Below are 20,562 nucleotides of genomic sequence, written 5' to 3' on the forward strand. Positions count from 1 at the left end.
AAAAGGCTGTTGTGTGAATCAGTTTTCTGACCGTTGTCAGGCTGTACTGTTAAGAGGTCTACCATGTGTATTTAATATTTCATAATATTTGAGCAATCTTGTATGTATAGTTCCTTAAGCATTCTTGTTCATTTAAATAACTTCATGGGTTTTGTGTATAAATATGTGAATTGCATATATCATCACGCTACAATGTGATACATGCACACATTGCTTAAAGTAAACATGAAAGTAGGCTCTCATTTCAGATTCTCGTGTCTTAGTTTGAATTAGTTTAATATTTTGATGTTACTTTGTCACCACTTAGGTTTTGTATTTTTAAACTAACCTGAGATGACTACCAACCTGTTGAAGCGCCCGAAATGTTTGAACTTGAAAGCAAAGCAAGGAACAGCGAGTTTAAAAAAAAAGCCCAAAAAATAGCCCAGTACTTGCAGAGACAGAGTTTTTAAAAACGAAGTAAATGGAAGAATTCGGGATTCATGAAGAGTGAGTACTGGATGATTTTTTTTTTAAACAAAAGAGCCAGAAATGGATGGTTACATCAGAAAGATTGTCATGTTTGATTTTGCAAGAGATAACTGGTTCATGTATATTGAACTAATTGAACCAATTGCTTTCATTTTGAAGCAAATCAAATGGCCAATGAGAAACAAGTACCAATTTTGCTGAGTGCATTGGCTATAATGGCATGCAGTTTGCTTCAAAATTTAACTGCTCCAACCAAACTATCCGAAATGAGTTTTGCTGATACTGTGAAAGTGATGCAGGAATATTTAGAACCAAAGCTGTTGTTGATTGCAGAACACTTCAGGTTTCATAAGCGGAATCAAAAGGATGGGGGGGGGGGGGGTACATTTCAGTGTACATGGTTGAATTGAAGAGACTAAGCATTGTCAGTACAGTAATGGGCTTAATGATGCACTTTTAATTTGTGGAATCTAAGAATAAAGCATTCAGAAAGGGCTCCTAGCTGCAGCACAGCTTGCATTTATAACAGCAGTTGAAATCGCTTTGTCAATGGAAGCAGACAGAGGTGCAATTAGGTTGTGGTCAGGAATGAAATCATGTGTGAACAAAATTGCAATGTCAAAATAGAAACCTCCTGGTCAAACAACTTGTGTCACAGTTGTGGTGCAGGCTCATATGTACCAGACCAATGCAGATTTAAAGGCAAATCTTATAGAAAAATGCAATAAAGTAGGACACATAGAGTATGTTGGGCAGGCAAAAATAAATCATTGAAGGTCAAAAAGAAAGGAGTCAATGGAGATACGGAAACAGAGGATTTGTCAGATGATGTTGTTGATGAGGAAATCAAGAGAAGAGAGCAGGTTGTAAAACGAGCAATAGGAGGATTAATAAGAGAATACTCCAGAGAACTAAATGCACCTTCCAAAGATCAAGATCCACAAAGTTAAAGAAGAAAATGGAAGAAGAAAGGTGGTTGCCACTGTCAGAACCCACTTCTTGCAATCTCAGTTGCAACTCCCACAACCGCCACAGAGGAGGCCCAGGAACCTGAGATTGTTTCACAGCCACAAGTCTCACCTGCCAAGCTGTGATCCCCCTTTTCAAGAAAGGTGTTACGGTAGCATGCAAAAGTTTGGGCACCCCCGATCCAAATTTCTGTAACTGTGAATAGCTGAGCGAGTAAAAGATTACCTGATTTCCAAAAGGCATAAAGTTAAAGATGACACATTTCTTTAATATTTTAAGCAAGATGACTTTTTTATTTCCATCTTTTACAGTTTTTTTTTCACAAATAAGGAAATGGGCCTGAAGCAAAAGTTTGAGCACCCTGCATGGTTAGTACTTGGTAACACCCACTTTGGCAAGTACCACAGCTTGTAAACGCTTTCTGTAGCCAGCTAAGAGTCTTTCAGTTCTTGTTTGGGGGATTTTCACCCATTCTTCCTTGCAAAAGGCTTCTAGTTCTGTGAGATTCTAGGGCCGTCTTGCATGCACTGCAGATTTTCGATGACGTTTAGGTTGGGGACTGTGAGGGCCGTGGCAAAACCTTCAGCTTGGGCCTCGAGGTACTCCATTATGGATTTTGAGGTGTGTTGTAGAAGCCATCCTCTTTTCATCTTCAGCTTTTTTTACATATGGTGTGATGTTTGCTTCCAGAATTTGCAGGTATTTAATTGAATTCATTCTTCCCTCTACCAGTGAAATGTTCCCCATGCCACTGGCTGCAACACAAGCCCAAAGCATGGTTGATCTAACCCCATGCTTAACAGTTGGTGAGATGTTCTTTTCATGAAATTCTGCACACTTTTTTCTCCAAACATACCTTTGCTCATTGCGGCCAAAAAATTCTATTTGAACTTCATCGGTCCAGAGGACTTGTTTCCAAATTGCATCAGGCTTGTTTAGATGTTCCTTTGCAAACTTCTGATGCTGAATTTTGGGGTGAGGATGGAGGAAAGGCTTTCTTCTGATGACTCTTCCATGAAGGTCATATTTGTGTAGGTGTTGCTGCTCAGTAGAATAATGCACCACCACTCCAGAGTCTGCTAAATCTTCCTGAAGGTCTTTTGCAGTCAAACGGGGGTTTTGATTTGCCTTTCCAGCAATCCTACAAGGAGTTCTCTCAGAAAGTTTTCTTGGTCTTCCAGACCTCAACTTGACCTCAACAGACCATTCCTGTTAACTGCCATTTCTTAATTACATTACGAACTGAGGAAATGGCTATCTGAAAACGCTTTGCTATCTTCTTATAGCCTTCTCCGGCTTTGTGGGCATCATTTATTTTAACTTTCAGAATGCTAGGCAGCTGCTTAGAGGAGCCCATTGCTGCTGATTGTTGGGACCAGGTTTGAGGAATCAGGGTATTTATAAAGCTTTGAAATTTGCATCACCTGGCCTTTCCTAATGATGACTGTGAACAAGCCATAGCCCTAACCAGATAATTAAGGTCTGAGACCTTGATAAAAGTTATCTGAGAGCTCAAGTCTCTTGGAGTGCCCAAACTTTTGCATGGTGTTCCTTTCCTTTTTTTCACTCTAAAATTGTATAAAACAAAAATAATACACTAATCTTAAACTGTTGAAGAGAATATTTCATCTGTAACTTCATCACTTTTGGAGATCAGTTCATCTTCTGCTCACTTAACTATTCACAATAACAGAAATTTTGACCAGGGGTGCCCAAACTTTTGCATGCCACTGTATACCACAAGAGTAAGAAATCCTCCATTGTGGAAAAAATCCTGAGCTCTGAATGGGACAAATTTTAAATTTATTATGCTGTGAATTTGTGTAAAGTTTTGAAGTTACATATAACTAAGGATTTTGCCATAACTCAAATAATGTTCAAAGTATCGATCAATAATTGCCTTAACTATAATTCTACAACAATGCATAATACTGACCTGGTTCAAGCCAATACAGTTTATTTTCCCATTTACTTGCATTTACGTTCTTTCCTTTTCCTACAAGTGTAGTCTATGAAAGAAGCCTTGCAAGCATTCATGAGATGTCTACTTGGATGCATACTCTACTGCTATGTTGCATTACATGGATAGTTCAAAAAGGTAGCTCACTTCCTTTGTTAGTGGCATGCACATTTATTGAGAGTTTTCAGACTTAATTTAATCTGAGTTTTATCTGCTGGCAGACAATTGCCCCACCCCACCCTTCGGCATCTGACCTTAACTAAGGAACTCACTCTCTAGCATCAAGTGAATTTGTAGTTTCAACCATGTAGCCTGTTGGTAGAAGATTTTGGTAAAAGCTGGAGTCTTAGCGACCTTTAGTTATGTAACATAACAAAGTAGTGGTTAGCCCACTTCTGCCTCTCTATTCAATGGTATTGAGTTTGATCTTGACCTTGGGTAGTGTCTGGAGTTTGTGCATACTCAACATGACTACATGGGTTTCTGCCAGCTGCTCTTCTTTCCTTCCACAGCTTAAAGACTCAAGAGTAGGTTGATTGGCTGTTCAAATTATCCTGCAGTAGACAGTGTCAGGGTTGGTCAGGATTTAACCTTTGGGAAGGTACCATAAGGAAAGAGAGACATTGGCAGCAACAGCTCAAATGCAAATCTAATTCTCACCATATGTGCTGAGTGCAATCTTATTATCATGAACATTCTCTTCCACCAGAAAAACAAATTCAAGGCATTTTGGCTACACCCTCAGTCTAAACAGTGGCATCTCATTGATGTTGTCATTGTCTGAGCTAGTGACTGCCGTGATTGACACAGATCATTGCCTGATCTCCTCCATGTTCATCAGACTCATGAAAAGAAGAGGAGGGTTCACAGAAGTAGACCAGGACAAGCCTGCTTGACACTGCTACCCAAAACACCTTCAGGCCTTGTTTGGGGGAAATGTCCAATGGAAATATCCAGGGGATATTGAAGAACACTGAAGTCTGCTTAAATGCACCATCCTCAACCTGCGAAGACATTTTTGTGTACAAGTTCAGCAAACATCAGGATTGGTTTGATGATAATGACATGGAGATGGACAACTTATCCCCAAGAAAAGGAAGGCTTTTGTTTCTGGCAGAATGACATCGGCAGCAAGGCCAAAAGAGAAGTTTACTTCAGAGCCAAGGCATATGACCATTCCAGGATGAGGGAGCTAAATAATTCTTGGTGGACTGTAAAAGTCCCGGAATTCCAGAGACTACCAGATACTGGTGACATGAGTGCTTCTTCAGTGCCACCAAAGTGATCTGTAGTCCAAGTTGCCGCGTATTATGAACAACATTTGTGACTCCTCAGATAGTGAAGCAGTTCATACCCAAATGCAGCAGGACCTGCACAATATCCAGGCTTGGGATGACAAGTGGCAAGTAATATTTAAGCCACGTAAGTGCCAGGCAATGACCAACTCCGATCATCTTATTAACCTCAATCAGTTCTTGGCTAAGAAAAAGATTAGCACCAACACTATCATGGAGCTCCAGTGTGTGGAAGACAATGCCATCACAGCACACTCCGAAGACCTCTAATGTACCCTGAATGCCTTTGCCAAGCCATATGGGGTGCTGAGTCTTGAATATTTTTTTTTAAAAAAGACACTGTTCCTATATAACCCACTGCTACCCAACCATTTATTCAGGCCTCTATAAAAGTTGATGATATCACCCTTGAAACTGTAGAGATCTTGCCCTACTTTAGAAGAACCTTAAAAGCAGCCTCTCCTCAAAAGCAGGTATCAAATTGGACAACAATCATTGACTGATTATTATCACAATAACTATGCAGAAAACAATTCTTAAGATCTGCCTTCTCCAGATAGCCATAAAATACAGAAAAACCTTAGAAGTAGTTGATAAAAAGATGTCAATCCCCCAACACGAAAAGAAAAAGAAACAAGATCTCGCAAACTGCAAACCCCCTCCCTTGCACAAAAACTAACGGATCACCCACATGGAGAAACAAAATCAAACCCTAAACCTCCTGAATGGGCAAGAACACAAAAAAGGCACCAAAAGAGGCCAATGTGAACTACAGTCCAATCCATAATTCCCAGAATTTTGATAACATCTCCAAGAGCATCAACTCCCAATTGAAGGAAAGTCAGCGAGTCCCTGGTGGGCAAAGAAAACACTTCAAAGATAACATTAAAATCAGCTTGAAGGAATTCAATATTATATCTAAAAACTGGGAAGGTATTGCACACCTGGAGGAAATCTGTTCAAGAGGAAGCTGTGCAACCTGAGAGTGATCTCTGCTGTACTGCTGGCAATGAGCAGCAGCTGCAAATGGAGGGCCTGAATAACCAAAAGACCCAACCACTAACCACAGACACCACTTATTCGTACCCACACTGCACCAGAATATGTGGATCCCAGATCAGCCTTTATAGTTACTTGAGGATCCACCAATCGGCAACCCCTTAAGAGAACATCATACTCAACTCGAGTGATCATACTACTTCTAAAGGGATTCCTGGAGTGGGAGCTCTGCTCAAAATTACTCTTTGAAATAAAATTCCTTGTGGATCTGTAAAAGTCCTCTTGTATATTTGCTCTTGTTATTGTGCTTTAGTCAATATGCATTAGTAATGAGTAACCAAGATTCCTAATTATTGTGGAGACTTGGAAAAAGCTTGGTTGATTTTGCACTAAAATAATGGTAATTTGGGCAGTGGCTCCTTTATGTAGAGTGCAATGGGAATGACCTCATTGGCAGCTATTTATTGTTAATTTTTCACCAAAACAAAAATCACTATTGTTTTAACTTTGTTCACTGTGAATCTTCATGTAACTCTTTTTATTTAGTGCTTTAGGTCCTCTAACAGCAAATCCAAATCTATGGTTTATTTTGAATTGTGATGTTGGACAGATGAGTATCACAGGGTTTGCATAAAAGTTTGCCTTTCTCCTTGAGGGTAGTAGTTGAATAACTATGGCAACAGATTCTCAGTTGACCATATTGTCTGAAAGGATATAATTTGAACAATGGTGTGTTCCTGCTGTCATGCATTGGGATGCTCATTATTTGCCAAGACATGGAGTAGCACTGAATGTGCAACATTTTGATCCTGAGTGCCAAACTGATCACCTAAGATTAATTACAGATAGCAAGGCACTGTGCACAATTAATAGAGTTTTGAAAGTAATGAAGGAATCTATCCCCTGTGGGCCAAGATATCATCTTGGGCAATCTGCATGAGTTTTGAAGAATATATTTCTTAAAGGATTATGTAATGCAATGTTTACATAATGAATGAGAGAATATTCCTATCCACCACCAAGATGCAAACATCAACAAGGAATGAAATGTTTGACAGCAAAAATGTTGTTTTTTAACATCAACCAAAGCCTTTCATGTTTTTTGCAATACAAGGTATCTTGCTCCCAGATGTATGCTTTAAGCGGCCATTCAACAAGGTAGCTTGCCTATTTTGCCCAGTCTTCTGAGTACATGGACGAAGGAAATCATTTATCTTGCTTTCTGAGGAGCACCAACCGGAAAGTAAGCAGTCTCTTATGTTGGGGGAAAAATAATTAGCATAGTTTGTGAGAGTTAGTTGCTTCCTGATGGAAGATGATGTACAGTATGACAACATAGCAGAACTGAACATTTTTTGAAGTGTGCAGTCATTAGTCTCATGCAAACCCATGTTTTCTGGCTCCTATTTATCCTACATAGTTGGAACCAATGACATCATTCTACATTGGATTTTTTTTTTGCTCATTAGAATTATCTGTTGTAACCTGATTTTCACATGCCCTTTTGGTTTTAAGCAGGTAATTTTTTTATTTGCTGTCCTTCAATTCTTTGTAGTTATTATTCCCAAAAGGTTTTGTAAACTTGTCTACTTCCAGTATTCTATTTCATTGAGTTATTATACCTCTGATTCGTATATCCACTTCATGGCCTATTTCATTTCAATTAAATACCTGCAGTTGCTTCCATCATCATCTCATTTACTAATCCTGCAGTCCTTTCTTCACCTTATTTGTGAATAATTGCTATGATGCCATGAAACATGGAAACTCCTGTTAGTACTGGCAATTTATGTCAGTTTTAAAATAGAGAATAATCCAAACAGTGGATTACAGCCATTTGTAACTAAATACATTTTTCTACCCTAAAAATATTTATATTAGAGAAGCAGCTAATATATTGAGTGAATTTGATTTTAACTGTCAAGGTACAGAGAAGATTTATCAGGATGCTGCCTGGTTTAGAGAGTATGCATTATGATCAGAGATTAAGGGAGTTAGGGCTTTACTCTCTGGAGAGAAGGAGAATGAGAGGAGACGTGATAGAGGTATACAAGATATTAAGAGGAATAGTCAGAGTGGACAGCCAGTGCCTCTTCCCCAGGGCACCACGACTCAATACAAGAGGACATGGCTTTAAGGTAAGGGGTGGAATGTTCAAGGGGAAATTAGAGGAAGGTTTTTTACTCAGAGTGGTAGGTGCGTGGAATGCACTGCCTGAGTCGGTGGTGGAGGCAGATACACTAGTGAAATTTAAGAGACTACTAGATGGGTATATGGAGGAATTTAAGGTGGGAGGTTATATGGGAGGCAGGGTTTAAGGGTTGGCACAACATTGTGGGCCGAAGGGCCTGTACTGTGCTGTATTGTTCTATGTCTCACTTCTCTTAAAAATATTAGATTTGTCCTTGTGAACTGTTTTCAGTGTGTGGTTGGTATTTGTTAATCTATTCCAGGGAAATTATGACATCCTTGTACTTTTAATGGTCAACAGCTGGCCTAGTGATGAAGCGATTGTAGGCTGACCAAGAATATCATAGAATTATAGAATTGTTGCAGTACAGAAGGAGCCCATCTGGCCCATCAAAGTTTAGACTGACTTTTGATAGAGCATTCCTGTCATCTCATTCTCACTCACCCCTAGGCCTCAAATTACTTTCTTCTGTCTTTCCAATTTACTTTGAAGGCATTGATTTGATTGTCTTCAAAGGGTTTTTACACACTTCCATGTATCCTTTGTCCAAGGTTTTTAAACTAATGTCCCTTGTACTTTAAATAACTGCTAATGGGAATATTTTTCTATTATTTTCTCTATCCAAACCTGTCATTTTATACACTTCTATTAACCACTCCCAGCATCTTCACTTTAATCTACATAGTAGTTGAAGTTCCTCATCCCTGGAAATAATCCAGTAAATTTCATGTGCTTTGTTTCAGACCATCACATTCTTCCTAAAGTTGGGTAACTGAAACTGAACATATTACTCCATTTGTGCCCTAAATGTTCAGCATAAGTTATGTCCAGTATAACTTCCCTATTTTTGAATTCTATGCCCATGCTAGTCAATTTCACAATCATACATACTTTACTCTCAATGTCTGCCACTTCCAAGTATTTATTCACATGTGTTTGTGCTATTCATCTGTATTGTTTTCCTTCTATTAAATTTCATCTTCACTTGTCTGCCCATTCAGCCATCCTCTCTATGTCCAGTCTGTTTTACACATTGGAGACTTACGTCATTCACAAACGTGTAATTGTTAAAGTATGAATTTCTGACTCCACCAACCTTTCAGACAATGAATTCTAGAGTTCACGCATACCCTTTTCCTTCTATTTATTTTTGTACCAATACTCAACTCTGGGTTTTTGATTTCTGTTAAGGGAAATGGATCCTACCTTTTTTGTTTTTGTTCTGAGCTCATTATTCTGTTCAATTCAATTAATTGTCCTCATTGTCATGTTTTCCAAAATGAATAATGTTAACTTATTCAATCTTTCATCACAGCTACAGTAGCTACACAGGTATTGCAGACCTGGCAACAATGCTGTAAATCACTTTGCACCCTCTCCAGTGCAGCAACATTTCTGTAATAGTCATAACATCATATTGCACAAAACAGGCCCTTTCACCCATATTATCCATGCAAGCTATCAATTATGCATCCATACTAATCCTATTTATCAGCACTTGGCTTGTAGCCTTACAAGCCTGGGTGATTCAAGTCCTCATTCAGAGTACCTGCTGCCATCACCAATTTGGCTTAATTTCAACTGCCTGCTGAGTGGGGGAGGGGGTGTCTTTATTGGATACCTTTTTTAAAAACTTTGTTTCTTACCTTAATCTGTATCCTCTAGCTTTACTCACCTCTGCTTCGGGGGAAAAGTTTATACTATATACCCTGTCTCTATTCCTCATACTTTCATGATCCTCTATCACAGTCTTGCTTGCTTCAAGGAAAGTAGTCCATTAAATGCTCCATTTCAGGTAGCTCTGCTGTATGAGTTCTACCCCTATTAGTCCTCCCCAAAGTGCATTATCTCTTATTAGGATTAACTTAGATCTGCCTTGCTAAAGTGCTACCTCATCAACTAACACTGTGGTTCAGTGTAAGTTTATCCTTGTTGCTAGCAACACCACCAATTTATGCCATCTGCAAATATACTAACCATACCTCAAAATTCAATGCCAATGTGGTGACTAGAGTTCAACACAGTACCCAAGCTGTGGCCTGACTTTTCAAGCATGCAGTTAATAGCATGATCACAGAATCTGGACGTCTGAAATAAAAATATTCAAAGTGCAGAGTATCAACAGCATTTTCAGGTTTTATTCTAGCATAATTGCCCTGCTCTTATTCCATGCCTCAGAAAAGTGAAACATGATATAACTTAAATAAATCTGTGCTTGCTGGTACTCCTTCATCAATTCAAGCATAATAGTACTGATTAGTATTTTTCTGATTTCTGCTTTTCTTTCTCTAAAGCTTTCCCAAAAGTGGGGTTACGTTGATTTGCCTATAGTTTCCAAACAAGTCTGTGTCCTTGTATGCCATTTTCCTCTATGAAAAGTGTTACATGTGCTGTTATCTAGTTGCCTAGGTCCCTTCCTGTGGCTGGGGATGTTTATTTCAAGGTTGGTGTTGACATGGTGGGCTGAAGAATCTATTTTTGTGCTTTATAGTTCTATATCAGTCCTTGTCTAACCCCTTTTCCCACCTCCTGGTATCTGAGGGAGGCCGGGGTCTGAAGCATGGAAGCATGAGACTAGTTGATTCATTTACTTTTGGTCACCCTGAGCAGTGACTTGTCCTTTTATTTCTCATTAAGTCACAATGAAGGAGGAGGCCATTTGGCAAAATTGAGCCATGCGTGTTCTCAGAAAAATGCCCTCAATTCTATCCCACAATTTCTCTCACATACTTATCAACTTCCACCTGCATTCTGCCATCCACCATCTGCCTACACTAAGTAATTTTCTTCACTAATTAACCACTGATTTTAAGATGCTGGAGGAAACCAGTGTACATGGAGGAATCCCACATAACCAGATGGAGAATGTGCAGACAGCAGCAGGGGTCAGGGTCAGACACATGTTGCAGGAGCTGTGAGTCATCAGCAGTGCCTGCTGTACCACGTAAACTGTAACTGAATCTTCATAGGAGCCTTACCACATAAAAACTATGTGAAAAATTAAATATTATTGCAAATAATTAAATGTTTGCATAGAGACTGGTTTAAGGAAGAGAAAAATAGAGGGGGAAACACAATCGAGAGAAGTATTCCAGAGCTTGGGACTTTGGAAGCTGAAAACATGGCAAGCAGTGTTGATGTAATTAATGTTGTAGAATGGGATAGTTATGGACTGGAGGATGCTGAGGATGGTAATGGGGTAGACCATTGAGTGATTTTAAAATAGTTCTTTTTTACCTGTGGGTTCTGAGTCAATGGATGTTTGGGTTAATGAATCATACTGTCATACAGCAGAAAAAGAGGCCCTGCAATCCAACTTGTCCGTGCCGACTGTGTTGCCCAGTAAGCTGGCCCCTGATGTCCCTTTTAAGTCTCTTACCTCTGATCTTAACCTATGCCTTGTTTTTAGCACCCCTTCCTTAGGTTGTCTTCACCCTGCCCATGCCCCTCATTATCAGGTCACCCCTCAATCTCCTGCAATCCAGGGAATAAAGTCCTAATCTACACCACTTTTTTTGTAACTCAGGTTGCCAAGTCCAGGAAATGTTCTGGAAAATCTTTTCTGCACAGATTCTAGAGTAACAACCACCTATCCTATAACATTGACCAAACCTGTACACAATACTCCAAGTGCAGCCTCACTAATGTCTTATAACTGTAACATCACAACTCCTATATACAATGACCAGACTAAAGGCCAGTTTGCCAAACACTTTCTTCATCATCCCATTTACCTGTGACATCACTTTCAATCAACTATGCCCTTGAGCTTCTAGGTCCCTTTGTTCCATAACCTTTCTCCAGGGCTCTACCATTCACTGTATAGACCATACTCTGAAGTGAGGGTGTGAAGATGCTGGCAGAAAGAGTTTTTGTCATCAAGTTTACAGAGGCCAGCAAGAGTCCCTTAATAGTTGGATCAGAAGAGTTACAAGCATGTGGGTGAGGGTTTCATCTGCAGCTAAGCTGGGTAAATTGTCTGTGATAGCACTGTTATTTGGACTGAGCCTTGGCTCTGGTTAAATACAGAAATAAATGTGTATTCTTTTTCCCTAGAGCTTATTCCACCAATAACCTTGTGCCAAAGATCCACTTCCCACCAGATCCCCATCTCATTTGAGTCCCTTGGGGGTCTAAAATAGCTCAAATTTGGGTTTTCACTTTCAACCAAAATACCACTAGAAGCCTGCTTGGATTTTTTTCCCCAGTTCTGTTCACTGCTAGAACTCATTGCCAGCAGTATTTTTTAAACCAGGAAGAATTTACATTTGCTTTGAAGATACTGCCGATATGTTTAAAATTTGCTTAAACAGCGCTGGTCAATTATTGTAAGGCGTTGTGGTCAGAAGTGTGATTGTAATAGAAAAAAATGAAATTTAAAAAAAAAGATGTAAATAGGATGAGAAATGTAAAGTATTTAAGATTATATTAAAGAAAACTATCTTGTTTTGGAAAATAATTATGAAAAATTCTGGATGTGCTTTAAAGTGCTAAAGAATTGTCATTTCTTGGATATAATTGATGTGAAAAGAAAGCATAATAAAGAGGATGTCATTCATTAATTTACATTTTTGAATTTGTTTTTTGTTGTCACATATGCTGAGAATCAGTGAAAAGCTTGTCTTGTATACTGTTCATACCAATGAAATCATTACACTGTGCATTGAGGTAGAACAAGGTAAAACAGCAGCTTGGGCAGTGATGCAGTAGGGACTATATTGAGTTAAGCACATAACCACTCTGAGCTCTTTCCCTTGAGCTTCTGCATTGATAATTCCTCAATTTGCCAGTTTCCCAGCAAGTATTTGCCAGAGGTTTATGAAAATGATTTGCAGCAGTTACATGTCTGTTGGGTAAACTAATGCCTGATGAAAACTAAGATTCAGAATAATGCAGTTGTAAAAGTACTACTTATATACAAGGATGACTAACTTAAAAGTGGAAGGAACACAGTATGACTGATATGAAATTGTGCAAAAATTCATTTCCTTTTCTCCAGTGACATTTCTTGGAAACGTTTTCCAGATATTACAAGATATAGAATCAGAATGTGCACAGATTCTGCAAGCTGTGTGAAGCTTAAAATTGTGTACCCTGATTTTAGAGAGATCTTTGCCACTTATTAGATATGATTAAAAAGGCTTTTTAAGAAGAGAATGGATCTTGCCATTCTTTGCTTTATTCACATATGCAATATAGTTGAAGCAAGCCAACTTTGCAATATGAAAGGAAATGAGTTTAACATCGAAAGTGATTCTAACAGTTACATTATCTTGGTGGTTTTTGTTTTGCAGCTGCTGGCTTCTGCTTTATTGCTGAAGACTTAACAAAATTTGTCCTAGTGTGAAATCCCTCAAACTGAACAACTGGATCAATTCTGGGGGAGAAATGCATTGTGTGTTTGTTTACCTTGCTAATTTTATTCTATCACAGGGAGCACAGTCCCCATAAATAATAAAACACTAAAGAGGGAAACAGTCTTATTCACAGAATAACGGAGAAAAGTCTTAAAGCTGTACCACAGCATAAATATGTAGATAGAAGATATTCTTACAGATGCTGTAAGCTTTGAGCAAAACACATAAAATGCAAGAGGGAATTCAACATGCCAGGCAGCATCAATGGAAAGGAAAAGAATAGTTAATGGTTTAGAACAAGACCCTTTTATTAGGATTGTTTCAGCTGCTGAGTTCTCCAAGTATTTTAAGTGTGTTGTAGATGACTTTTAAAGATTGCAGAACTGAAATTGCTGTTCTGCAGAACTTCCAGCTCTTTTGCACTCAACCTACATGAAGTTCTTGAAACATCTTTCTCCACAAATCTATATTTTAAGTGCATTTGTGAAAAAACACTGCACATTGGCCAAAATTAGCCAACTTTTAATGTTGTTAACAGGGAAGCACAAAATGAGGATCATGCGTGTCAATTTTAAAAAAAGTTTAAGCCATGAATTACTATAACAGGTCCTAATCTCAGACTTGGACATCCTCGTTGTTTTGTTTTATTTTAATGTGCATCTGTACCTATATATAAATAGTGAATATATTTATCATATTTTTGTATTCTTAAATTAATTTGGTAACGATTCTGATAGGTTGGGTAGAGTAAATGGCAGGCAGGTTGGGAGTGTTGAACTACAGAGATACTGTGGGGTACAAGTCCATAGTACCCTGAAACTCATGAGATCATTGGATAGGATAGTGAAGAAGGCATTTGGCATGCTGCTTTCATAGGGCAAGGCACTATGAAGAGTTGGGATGTGGTGATACAGTTGTTCAAAATGTGGGTTAGATTGCAGTTAAAGGACTGTGTGCAGTTCAGCTCACCACACTACAGGAAGGATGTGGTAGTAAGAGATTCACCAGAACGTTGCCTGGAATGTAGTGTTGTGATCATAATGGGGTGATTGGATAAGCTAGTTTTACTCTCACTGGAACACAGGAGTCTACGAGGTGTCCTTAGATATTACAATCGGGGATTTCAATATGCACGTAGATTGGGAAAATCAGGTGCTGCATCCCAAATCTGGAAATTTATAGAATGCCCATGACTTGACTTTTGAGAGCACTTTGTGATTGAGCCCACTATTCTGTTCTAGATTGAGTGTTGTGTAATGAACGAGATTTGATTAGGTAAATGAATGCTTAGGAGGCAGTGATCATATGATAGAAATCACCTTGCAGTTTGCAAAAAGATACTAAAATTTGAAGTATCAGCATTACAGTTGAATAAGGTGTACTACAAAGTCATGAGAGAGGAACTGGCCAAAGTTGATTGGAAAGAAACACAGCAAGGTTGATGGTAGAGCTGCAATGGCTGGAGTTCTGGGAGTAATTTGAAAGATGTCATGTCATTTCATTCAAAGAAGAAGCATCCTAAGGGGAACGTTGAACATACTGTACTAGCTATATATAGCTAGTGTGCCTTAGACTTTTGCACAGTACTGTTTTTGTCAACATGGAGCAGAGAGTGAGTTTGTAAATCCCAGCCGGAGCAAAGGATGTTGGGAATGGCAAGGATGGAGCACCCCAGGAAGTGTGTTGGTTAGGTGGCAGAGAAGGCGTGCCCAGAGTTGAGGGTGGCGTGAGTGCAGACACACCCAGCCCTGAGATACCAGCTAAGGTCATTTGATTCCAAACAATTGGTTTATTAATCATTACAGAATGTCACTCTGATGCTTCCTACTTCCACTCCTCTTCTCTCCCTTTCCCCAAACACGATTCCCCTCTCCCTGCCCTCTTGCCACTTTCAGTCTACAATAAAGACCTATATCAGAATCAGATTTATCAACACTGTCATGAAATTATTTTTTTTTTGTGGCATCAGTGCAGTACAATACATATAATTACAGTACTGCGCAAATGTTGTGGGCACCCTAGCTATATACCATCTGCTATATCTTTGCCCATTCTCCCAATCTAAGTCCTTCTGCAGCACCTCTCCTTCCTCAAAACTACGTGCCCCTCCACCTATCTTTATATTGTCTGCAAACTTTGCAACAAAGCCATCAATTCCATCATCCAAATCATTGACATATAACATTAAAAAGAATCTGTCCCATCACCGGCCCCTGTGGAACACCACTAGTCACTGGCAGCCAGCCAGAAAAGAATCCCTTTATTCCCACTCCTTGCCTCCTGCCATTCAGCCATTGCTTTATCCATGCTAGAATCTTTCCTGTACTACCATGGGCTCATAGCTTGTCAAGCAGCCTCATGTGCGCCACCTTGTCAAGGACCTTCAGAAAATCCAAGTACGCAGCATCAACTGATTCTTCTCTGTTTATTCTGCTTGTTATTTCTTCAAGGAATTCCAACAGATTTGTCACATAAGATTTTCCCTTGAGAAAGCCATGCTGACTATGGCCTATTTTATCATGTGCCTCCAAGTACCCTAAGACCTCACTCTTAATAATTGACTCCAACATCTTCACTAACACTGAGGTCAGACTGACTGGCCTACTGTTTCCTTTCTTCTGCCTCTCCTTGAAGAGTGGAGTGACATTTGCAGTTTTCCTGTCTCCCAGAACCATTCCAGAAACTAGTGATTCTTGAAAGATCATTACAAATGCTTCCACAATCTCTTCAACCACCTCTTTCAGCACTCTGGGGTGTACACCATCTAGTCCAGGTGACCTTCAGCCTTTTCAGTTTCCCAAGAACGTTCTCTCTAGTTATACAGCTGTATCAGATCTCCCCTTGGCCTCCGATGGTCCAGAGAAAACAATCCAAGTTTGTCGAACCTCTTGTTATAGCACATGCTCTATAATTTAGACAGCATGATAAACTTATTCAGCACCCTCTTGAAAGCCTCTACATCATTCCTCTAATGGGACAACCAACTGTGGCTGACAAAGGAAGACAAGGAGCATAAAAGCAAAAGAGAAGGCATACATTATTGCAAAACCTAGTGAGAAGCTAAACGATTGGGAAGCTTTTAAAAACCAATAGAAGGCATCTATAAAATGCAATAAGGAAAGATAAATATGAAGGTATGCTGAGCGATAATATAAGAGGATACCAAAAGTGTTTTCAGATATATAAAGAGTAAAAGAGAGGCAAGAGTGAGTACCGGATCCTTGGGAAAATGATGCTGGAGAGGTAATGAGGGACAAAGAAATGGCAGGCAAAACTGTATGTATTTTGTATCAGTCTTCATCATGGGAGGCATGAGCAACAAGGCAGATATTTGTGAGTCTGATATGATATGTGTAGTTGCCATTATTAAGGAGATGGTGCTTCAGAAGCTGAAAAGTGAAAGTGGATAGGTCACTTGTGCCAGATGGACTGCAGTGCAGGGTTCTGAAAGGGGAAGATTAAAGATTTTGTGGAGGCAGTAGCAGTGATCTTTTACGAGTCACTAGATTCTGGATTGGAGGAATGGAAAATTGCAAATATCACTCCACTCTTTTAGAAAGTAGGTAGGCAAAAGATATGAAATTATAGGTCAGATAGTCTGACTTCAGTGGTGCAAGATATTAGAGAACATTATTAAGTATGAGATTTTGGGGTACTTGGAGACAGCTTGGTAGAGGTGCAGGTAGTGTTAAGGAATTAGGGATTTTGCAGAAGGTATTAGACAGAAGTGACTGGTAGAATATAGTGCAGAGAAGTGTGTAGTCATGCATTTTGATAGAAGGAGTAAAGGTGTAAACTATTTTCTAAATGGGAGCAAATTTGGAAATTAGAAATGCAGAGGGACTTGGGAGTCCTAGTACAGGATTTCTCCAAAGGTTAACTTGCAGGTTGAATCAGTAGTAAGAAAGGTAAATGCAATGTCTGCATTCATTCCTAATGGACCAGAATATAGAGGACTAGTAATTCAGCATGGTGGTAGAGCAGATATGATAATACACTTAGACCCCCTGCAGTTCGCCTACCAGCCCCGACTAGGAGTTGAGGATGCCATCGTCTACCCGCTGAACCGTGTCTACGCCCACCTGGACAAGCCGGCGAGCACTGTGAGGGTCATGTTTTTTGACTTCTTCTGTGCGTTCAACACCATCCGCCCTGCTCTGCTGGATGAGAAGCTGACAGTGATGCAGGTGGATGCTTCCCTGGTGTCATGGATTATTGATTACCTGACTGGCAGACCACAGTACGTGCGCTTGCAACACTGTGTCAGACAGAGTGGTCAGCAGCACTGGGGCTCCACAGGGGACTGTCCTGTCTCCCTTTCTGTTCACCATCAACACCTCGGACTTGAACTACTGCACAGAGTCTTGCCATCTTCAGAAATTTTCTGATGACTCTGCCATAGTTGGATGCATCAGCAAGGGAGATGAGGCGGAGTACAGGGCTACAGTGGGAAACTTTGTCACGTGGTGTGAGCAGAATCATCTGCAGCTTAATGTGAAAAAGACTAAGGAGCTGGTGCTGGACCTGAGGAGGGCTAAAGCACCGGTGACCCCTGTTTCCATTCAAGGGGTCAGTGTGGACATGGTGGAGGATTACAAATACCTGGGGATACAAATTGACAATAAACTGGACTGGTCAAAGAACACTGAGGCTGTCTACAAGAAGGGTCAGAGGTGTCTGTACTTCCTAAGGAGACTGAGGTCCTTTAACATCTGCCGGACGATGCTGAGGATGTTCTACGAGTCTGTGGTTGCCAGTGTTATCATGTTTGCTGTTGTGTGCTGGGGCAGCAGCTGAGGGTAGCAGACATCAACGGAATCAACAAACTCATTCGTAAGGCCAGTGAAGTTGTGGGAGTGGAACTGGACTCTCTGACGGTGGTGTCTGAAAAGAGGATGCTGTTCAAGTTGCATGCCATCTTGGACAATTTCTCCCATCAACTCCATAATGTGCTGGTTAGGCACAGGAGTATGTTCAGCCAGAGACTCATTCCACCAAGATGCAACACTGAGTGTCATAGGAAGTCATTCCTGCCTGTGGCCATCAAACTTCACAACTCCTCCCTCAGAGTGTCAGACACCCTGAGCCTATAGACTGGTCGTGGACTTGCTCCACTTGGAATAATTAACTTATTATTTAATTATTTATGGGTTTATATTGCTATATTTCTACACTATTCTTGGTTGGTGTGACTGTAACGAAACCCAATTTCCCTCAGGATCAATAAAGTATGTCTGTCTGTATTACGGCGCCAGTGACTCGGCTTCAATTCTGCCGCTGTCTGTTCTCCCTGGGATGGTGTGTGTGCAAGGTGGGGTGGGGAGGGTAGGGGGATTTGTGGTGTATGCTTGTCATGTTGTTTCCACATTCGAAAGATAGATGGGTTAGCAGGTTAATTGTTCTTATTGATGTAAATGTGGAACACAGACTCATTGGGCCAGAAGGGCCTGTTATTATGCTCTATCTCTAAATATAACTAACTAAAATAAAAGCAGGGATGTAATGCTCAGGCTTAAAGGCACTGGTCAGTCCACACTTGGAGTACTGTGAGCAGTTTTGAGCCCCTTATCTAAGAACAGATGTGCTAGCTTTGGAAAGGGTCCAGTGGAGGTTTGAGAATGATCATGACAATGAAAGGGTTAATATATGAAGAGCGTTTGATGGCTCTGGACCTGTACTTGCTGGAGTTTAGAAGAATGAGGAGAGATCTTATCGAAGCCTATTGAGTATTGAAGGGCCTAGAAGGAGTAAATGTGGGGAGGATGTTTCCTGGGGTGGGTGAGTCTAGAAGGCGTGACCTCAGAATAGAGGGACATAATTTAGAATAGATGAGAAGGAATTTCTTTAGCCAGGGGGTGGTGAATCTGTGGAATTCGTTGAAGAGCACCTCCATAGCCATCTGTTGCAAAGTGGAAATTGATTGTTATTTAAATTAGTAAGGGTGCCAAAGGTACCAAAGGAACGGGACCAGAAAATAGTGTTAAGGGGGAATATAAACCAGCCATTATCAAATGGCTGAGAAGAATCAATGGGCCAAATGGCCCAATTCTGCTCTTTGTCATGGTTTAAGGTCTTCATTTTATAAGAGAGATAGATATGTTAGTCATATAGGAACTCTTTTTGCCTCAGGACAGGAGGGTCTTCGAACTAGAGAACACAAGTTTAAGAATGAAAGGGGAGGCATTTAAAGGAGCTCTCTGGAATAAATTTAGAAGGCGGATGTCTTGTATTTAAGTTGGTGGCTCCCAGGAGAGATTCACTGGACTAATTCCTGAGGTGAAGGGATTAATGGCTGGATAAAGCGTTGATCCACATTATTTTGAAGAATGACAGGTGATCTGATTGAAATGTACAAATTTAAGTGGGTGTGATGGAGAGAAGTTTGAGTTGTTTCCACCAGAGGGAGTACCTTGAATGAGGGGGATATTTTAAAGACAAGTCTGAAACTGAGTTGTGTAGGAATTTTATCTTGCAGAGGCTGGAGAATGGCTGGAATTATCTATCTTAGAGGGTTTTGAAGTTACATGACTGAAAATTTTTAAAGATGAGGTCATTAAATCTTTTAAATTGGGGAATTGAGTGCTGTAGAATAGACACAAGAAGAGCTGAGGCTTGGGAGAAATCAACTGAAGTTGTATTGAATGCTGGGGTAGACTTAAAGGGCCAGGGTAGCTCGCTGTTGCTGGGATTTTTCATGAGTTGCAGTATTATGATCAAAGCTGTATGTGGCTCTCACTCTCACTAGCATTGTATACATTTCAGCATAACTTCCCGTGCTTGTTTTGTGTCTTTTTTTTAATGAAGGAAAGCATCCCAAGAATAATTTGTATTTCCTTATTGGCTTAGCCAGGTGCCTTTAAAATTATTCGCTGATAGTCTAGATGGGCACTTTCTTCGTCGGTAATGCTTTAAGGAACCAAGTTTGAACCCTGTGCAACATCATTCCAAAATATGTACTAAGCTGTACCCTTAGCTTCCTGCCACTGAACTATTTTTGAATCCAATTTGTCATTCTCCCATGGACCTCATGGAGTGTTGCTTTAGAACATCTCTCATATGGCACCTTATATATAGACTTTGTCAAATGCATAGATCTTGTAGAGTTCAAACAGTTGAATCATTAGTCTAACCACCCTCTTAAATATTCCACATTAACTTATTGATCCACCTGTACCTTTCTCAATTCTCTTCCCTTCTGACTGTTTCTACTCCCCCTCCCCCCCCCCCCCCAACTTTCTCCACAAGCCATATCTCCTTTTAGTAAGATCAGACTTTGATGCTGTCCTTAATTCATTCTTCAGTATTAGGCTACCGGCATCC

At 40.0% G+C, this 20,562-nt stretch overlaps 1 protein-coding gene across 5 annotated transcripts in view; it reads left to right on the plus strand.

Moving 5' to 3' along the window:
• The window catches only part of LOC132395881 (lysine-specific demethylase 2B-like), a 208,606-nt gene that overhangs the window by 44,071 nt on the left and 143,973 nt on the right, over positions 1-20,562 (plus strand). Inside the window, exon 1 of one of the 5 annotated variants that reach the window (XM_059973004.1) lies at positions 402-489. The exons of the other annotated variants lie outside the window; for them this stretch is intronic. The gene's annotated coding sequence lies outside the window, so the exon portion shown is untranslated. Of the gene's footprint in view, positions 1-401; positions 490-20,562 lie in introns of those variants that run through there. 5 annotated transcript variants of the gene reach the window in all.

This window comes from Hypanus sabinus, chromosome 6 (assembly GCF_030144855.1).
Source record: "Hypanus sabinus isolate sHypSab1 chromosome 6, sHypSab1.hap1, whole genome shotgun sequence".
NCBI classification, from domain to species: domain Eukaryota; kingdom Metazoa; phylum Chordata; class Chondrichthyes; order Myliobatiformes; family Dasyatidae; genus Hypanus; species Hypanus sabinus.